This window comes from Convolutriloba macropyga, chromosome 8, assembly GCF_964194025.1.
Source record: "Convolutriloba macropyga chromosome 8, txConMacr16.3, whole genome shotgun sequence".
In the NCBI taxonomy this organism is placed as follows: domain Eukaryota; kingdom Metazoa; phylum Xenacoelomorpha; order Acoela; family Convolutidae; genus Convolutriloba; species Convolutriloba macropyga.
Window position 1 is genome coordinate 32,457,944 of NC_134475.1, and position 7,479 is coordinate 32,465,422.

Sequence of the window (7,479 nt, forward strand, 5' to 3'; positions counted from 1 at the left end):
CACGAATTTTAGCATTTTTTGACAAAAATTGCTATATTTTTAAAAATTTTTGACATATTTTTTCATTATTCAAGATTTTTCAGCCTCAGGGTTCAGACAACCTCCTGAAGGGTTTGATAATACGTTGCTGCATAGTTTCTAATGGTAATAGAATGTTTTTCAACATTTGAACATCACGATTTTTAGCAATTGTTGGATAAAACTTGAATTTTTTTTCAAATTTTTCAAAATTTGTCATTATCTAAGTTCTTCCACCCCCAAGAAACCTCCTATAGGCTTTGATAATAGGTTACTGAACAATTTTTATTGCGATAGAATAGTTTTGAACTTTTTAATATCACAAAGTGTATCGATTTTTTAATAAAACTTATGATTTTTTCAATTTTTTTTTTGAAATTTTTGTCATTTTATTTGCAGTTTTTGAGTCCTTTTTTGAGTTTAACGATTAATACTGGCCAACGAAGCTTTTTATGTCTTGCAGATGGGTTACATGACAAAAATCCAGAGGCAAAAAATGTTCTTTGAACATTTTCGTCACTGCGAAATGTGGAAAGTTTTCTTCTGAATTTTGCACTTTCAGTTTTTTATATTTAGTTACTAACAAGGCTAGAATCTCATGGAAAAAATTTCTAGCTCTCTCTTTCTCTCTGTGTGTGTGTTGGTTGGCGTTTCTTTCCTTCTCTTTCTCGCTCACGTTTTACCTCGCACTCTCTCTCTCTCTCCTTAACTCTTTTGTTGACTTCAGCGGCTGTTATGTGGCGTGATAATATCGTCTATTACCCTAGCCTCACGCCTCTTCAATCAAGCGAAAGCTAACCTCACTAAACAGTGGCTAGGTGCTGACAACCGCCCGCCGGTCGTTTGAGAGCAATTCGCCCGACGTTAGTCGGTTATGTTTATTTTATAGCATCAATTTATAACATCAAATGTAGCATTTATAAAATCAAATGTAGCGTTTATAACATCAACCTCCGCCTGTAATCAAATGTAGCATTTATAACATCAAGCATTTTTAACATCAACCTCCGCTATCGACCTCCACCGATGCACCAATATATGGTTTAGATGTGAATGCACCAAGAGATGTGAATGCACCAATATATGGTTTAGTTACGAGCTAGAATAGCTTTTGAGGGTATCGCCATCTTAAAAATTTTATGCATGAGATCAGTTATTCGAAATTTTCAAAATTTGCTATGTGCAGTCTATCAGTTCTTTGTATGCACAGTCTGATGATCGGAGAAATGTGAAACATTCTGTGCAGTGTCGACCAAGAATGCAAATGAGGCTGCGAAGAAGAGGGACAGAGCGGGATGTTTCTTAATGTAGTCTGGGCAGACTGACAAAAGGTTTTATACTTATTTGTCTGGTTCAATACTGGTTCAAATTGAAAGTCAATGGTACAGCAATGAAACTCACTGCGACCATGGTCCGGGCATATCTTGTGACAATTTTGTTTTGTGTGAAACTTTGATGGAGTTCCTCAAAGTTAAATTGGGTTTTCTGGCGAGTGAGCGTTTCTGGCGAGTTTTATCTGAATTTCATACGTACGCGACAGTAGTGTAGGCATGAATGCTGTGCGAATTGTTTTCAAAAAGTAAATCGGAATAATATTGCTTCAAAATTGAATTTTCATTTCGTAACAATAAGTGGTCCTAACTTATTTTTGCGGTTCAGTATAATACTGAATTTAGTAAATGAATCATGCAAAAATTACTGGGTATTTTCTCTTTTGTAGCCCCCGTTTTTGTTTGAATAAAACTTCTATACCACCATGCATTTGTAACGGGGCCACGAACGTCGCTGGAGGGTCCGAAACGGAATAGATTCAAATTACCTTCGTGTCTAATTCGAATTTATGACTACTACTTTTCGATTACTACTACTACTTTGCATATGGTTGATAGTAAGCACTATTAATTCACACATGCATGTGATTTTTATTTCCTCTAATGTAAAGCAGTGTCCATTAATTCAAAGTGTCTCATCACATTGAAATGAAATCGGTCACTACAATCAGACACACTTGTATAATCAACAAATTTGACCAAGGTGACGAATACATTTAAATCAATAAGTTCTTATTAGGACACTAAAGTAAAGAGAAAAAATGTGCTCTAATCTACTGGGCAGAAACTAAAGCTAATTTAGTTAAAACAGCAGACTTAACAAAGTATTTAAAAAAACGTGGGCCAACCAGAATTGATGAAATTCCTAATTTCTGATTAATAGCTTCCGTCAGGCTCTCAAACGGCTATTATTTAGGCTCTCTCCTTTTTGTACAAATCAAAAAATTTGAATTGTATTGTGGCGCTGTCTTTTTTTTCAAGATCTGTTCACACATTTTCATGATTTTTGAAGTCAAATTGGAGTAGTGATTTTGGTCATGCCGAAACAGGTAGTGGGGCGAAAAAAGCGAGTGGTTTTGTGGCGTGAATTGTTTTCGCTCTTATTTAAAAGTAGAGTGAGAAAGGGGTGTTTGAACAAAAATTCGCTTTCTAGCTAGTGGTTTTTTGTTCACATGCGGCAATTTTACTTTGATTTTTTAATGTTTTTTTGATTTTTTGGCTGGAATTTTTTTCTAAATTTTTCCAATCCATTCAGAGTTCATTCTAGGCCTAGTTTTTTGGTTTGAACAAAATTTCCACTTCTCGCTAGTGGTTTTTTGTTCACATTTTTCATTTTAATCTGATTTTTTTAGAAATGGTTTTTCCAATTCACTCATAGTCCCTTCTACGTCTAGTTCTTTGCTTAGTCAACGAAAATACTTTGGAATTGTACGTCAGGACTTGTCCTGCTATGTTTTTTTTTAATTCGCTGTACCTTCTGATCACGTTTTTCGTTTTACGTGAGTCACGACTTTCACGTTTGACTTCTGACATACCTCACTCACTATTTCAACTGAAAGGTTTTTAAATCTATGCACTTAAGGAGTTACGCAAGATGGTGAATACAGTCAAGGTCAAAAGAGCAAAATCAGAAGAGACAGGATAAACCCATAAAGACCTGGCATTAAGTCATAGTGCATTAGGTTATCAAAATTCATTGGAGCGACTGATAGCTGATATTAGTATTAAGCTCATTACCCTTCAGTTTAGAAGCTGAATTAAGTATAGTTTTAGAATCCAGTCGAAACTGCAGGCCAAATTAGAACTTTTTGACGCTGAAAAAAATTTCAATTTATCTCTTCTTGTTCTCGTTTTCTGTTTCAGTCCCGATTAGCATCAAGCGCGTCAACGGCGGCTATTTTCCGGCAATCTGCCGGCTATGTTTGGCTAATGATTCAATAAAGCACACAACTGGAGTACCATGCATTGTAGAAATTAACATAAGCAATAGAATGATTCCAAAATGAAAATTTCTTGGGTTAACTAATCTAATGTTGGGTTGAGGTGATTTATATCGATTCACGCGGGCTGTCGTTTAAAGTCAAAAATTCTTTGATTGCTCTCGTAGAGAAGCAATTTTTGTAAACGTGTGTTTTTATGCAAATTTTCGCTTGACTGTTTCGACTTTTCGAGTTACTTTTACGCCCTTGACTTTTTGCGTTTTGAGTGATCTAAAATTCCACGCAGTCACAATTTCAAGCAGCTGAACTCAATTGGCGGTAATTTAATACTCAAAGTCAAATGGAAAGTGCGCCGAAACTGGTGCCGTTTTTCACTTTAAATATTAATAGTTGTATATATTAACCTCTGTGGTTATTTGAAGCCCACTATTGAACTCCTTAGTCCCATTAGGCTCCTCCCCTCTCCCCGACTGAAGCAGGCTGCAAATGATTAGAGCTTCCACTAGTCGTTCGAGAGCAACTCTTCTGACGTTTAGTCGGGTGTGTTTATCCTGGCTGTTGCTATCAATTTCTCAGCGGATCATTTGTTCAAAAGATTTTCTGGAATTTTCAATTTTAATGCGTTTAAGTGTTAAGATACTGCCAAATACTAACCAGCCCCTTTTCATGTTTTGAAGCATGAGTTTGGTAGATTTGTCAATACCTCAGGAGCTCGGGAAAAATTGATCTCAACGCGGGAGTTCAATTCAATGTAAACAAACAAATTTCAATTTTTAATGGAATGAACATCCCGTCTACTTTCTGTTGCCCAAATGAATTCATTATTTAAAAAACTACGCGGAGTGATTATTCTTCCATATACGGGAAAGAGCTGTGACGCCGCAAAACCGAGTGGAAAGTAAGCCCGACACTAATCAATCACGAATGCAAAGTTGTTCTGTAATTGGGTTAGACCCCCTATTGAAATAAGATAGTTGAAACAAGAGAGATTTTCCTCTAAAGCATTCAATTTTCCGTGGCTTCCGGGGAAAACATTAACATAAAAGTTTTATTTGAAAATAGTGGAATCGTAAAAACACAACTTAGGGCATATTTGCTTTATGCCTGGAGAGATTTCAGAAATCGGAAACATGATAATCGGAGAAAAAGTTAGTGACAGAAAAAATCTTCAGAGCAATGATATAAACCTCTTTTCACCCTTAGTCATAATAGGATAAGTATCTGCTCTTCATTTTGTGTGAAGGAATGCTCAGAATAAGTAAGGAGGGAGGAAAAGAATTTTATTCTAAGTTCATCTGAGGAATTTTCCGCTACCGGCCCTCAAGTCCTGTATAGCCGAAATTTAGGCACCTTTTATTTGATCCTAGGGCGTTCTACAAGTTGTGCCTGCAGACAACACTCTCAAATATAAGTTTACACAGTTCCGCTCACATGACAATTTGCCCCATTTCATACGATGCAACATTACCCAAACTACCATTTTACCCAATGCCATTTTGACCCAATACCAACGTACCCAACACTCTTTGATCTTTTCCTTCAATTATCCGATATTCAGTTGTAATAGTTTAATATCAAGTCCCGCGAGCCATTTAATTATGTAGCCATTTAAAATCCCATTTATGGTTCTAATAATTGCAAATCAAGTCACATGAGCCATTTGGTTTAGTCGGCCAAATAGTCGTTCTGGCAATTTTAACAATAGGGTAAGTTAAAGAAGGCATTTGGGTAAAATGGCAGGTTGACTGTAATGATATTGGATAAGTTGTTCTGACTTTTGGGCAAGTTGTTCTACTTACTTATGTACTCGTTATCCGTAACACAATTTCTGTTGAAATTTTTGTTTCGCAAAAACTTGTCCGTTACAAAACAATGAAGGTTGTCCGTTACAAAACAATCAATCAAGAACAAATGACTGGGGTATATGGCTGCTAAGTATGGGTTGGAAACCTAGATGACCGAAAACTTAGTACCGTTTACATAGCACGTATTGCTGCAAACTTTTACCAAAGCGCTTGAGATTACTTTAGTTGGACTTCAGCTTTTAGTGCTTAATTTTTTTTCCCTGGGTTCTCTAAATAGGCTCTGCTCCGTGTGAAAGAAGGAGATTCTATCAGTACCTGACTTCTTGAAATGGCTTCTACCTCCCCCTGCAAATTTTAACAAAAAAGATTCATAACTTAAGTATTTCGTCATAAATTAGTAAGGCATTTTTTTTGAAAGTGTGGCATTTCTTTAAGCTTGACAATTTGAGGGAACAATATATGGCATGTGAGTTAATTTTTTACTTCAGTTATTATGTTTCAATATATCATGAAAGCAAACTGGCAAAATCAATGGAAATGGTTGGTCTCAATGGAATTATACAAATCAACTCCTCTTTTTTACTTTTCCCAGCAAAAAGAAATTGGCAGCAGAAGCATTTTGAAAAGCTAAATCAGAAAACTCAATGCAACTGCCTGTGAAAAAAGTTATTGTCTTCGTAATAAGGAAGTTTATACTTAACACAAAAAGCTATGTCTTGAAGTAAAATAATTGAATAACTTTTACTCCTCTTAGAGTACTCCTCTATAAGAGGTATGGAGTTTTCTAGCTATGAGTACTGATAAACCTGGTATATTGGTAGTCTAATTTAATTGCTATGTTTTAGAGGCAATCTTCTGGCACTGTTTTAGAGCCTTTCCTCGAGGTCACTATTATACACATTATTAAAAAGCTGGAAATTTATGCTGTAGAATCAGTTAAATGTACGTGAGTTGAAGGTGACAATACTAGAGAAACCAATTACTGCCTATGACTTATGACGTTTGAAGATCTTGAACTAATCTCGTAGTACTCAAAACAAACTGCAACGATGACAAAACTAACTTAAACAAAGTAAAACTAAACAAAAATTTTCAATAAAAATGTGAAGAAAAATCATACTCAACAAATTACCTGATCCTTATAAAGTACCCAAAGTCAATGAAAAAGAAAAAATTTGAGCATTGTCAATTAGTGATTTCGCAAATTTTTAGAAGCTAATACTTAGTGTTCTTTTATCTAACAGTGTGCCATTCCGTCCAAAACTTAAATATCAATACTGCAGTTAAAGAATTGACTATGAAGCCTTTAAAAGCACTGTTTTTGTCACAACTTCTGACAACTGCAGTTAAAGGAGATATAGACTTCGACCCTGACAAGTGGACAATCACTCCAGATTTACACCTGGCTAGTAGAATTGATCACAATGAACTTGTCGCAGAGTTCGTCCAGACTTTTCTTTCAGTTGAGGGCCGGAACTGGACTGTTTCTGGTGTGTGCGAACACCAGTTGGAAGCAATTGCCAGTGGAAAGTTCCTTAAATAAAAAGTTCAGTAGTATATTTTATTACAGACTAGTGCGATTACCAAACAGAAACTGAAGTTAATTAGCACAAAATTCACAAAAATGACCAAATTTGTGGAATATTGTGACAAAATTTGTCACCATAAACCACATTTAAGCACGTGAGCATGTTTTTGGTAAATTAAATTTATCTCTTTGGCGTTGATTTAGCAAAAATGGCACTTATAATTCAAAGCTAGTTGTATTTGCCACTCAAATCCATTTATTGGTTTTCGGATAATAAAAAATGGTTTAATGTAAGCTGCGGGAAACTTCACAAATTAATTAACTTAATGGAGAAATATGAAATAATTACTGATCAGTTTTCTTATAGAGGGAATTTTCAGAAGTTAATAATTGCTGATCGCTTCATGCAGAGTGATTTTTCCGAACTTAAATCACTTTTCTTAAAGAGGTGTATTTCATAAAAAAGCCAAGGAAAAATAAACCTTCGTGAATAAATCCCTGTTTGACGGTTAAAGTGTTGTGGATTTATCGGATCTGACCATGGTCCGTAGGACTTGGCAGCCTCTTAGCGCCTCGTGGGACTTGCTATGGACTTTTAAAACCGATCAAATTATTCCGATCAAAATTTAATGTTATCGTGGGGTTTATTTTCTTGAGGGGATTTTAATGACAGTCTTCTGAGACCATAAGAATTCTCTGAACTATTATTATGGTGAGTTCAAAGAGGCCTATTGCCTAATTATGTTTATTATTAACAGATTATTTAGGAGATAATTTCAGTTCCCTGCAGTGATTTTTTTATGATGCTAATTGACTTCCAACTAAAGAACTTTTTTTCTGGTAAGTATAGTACAGCA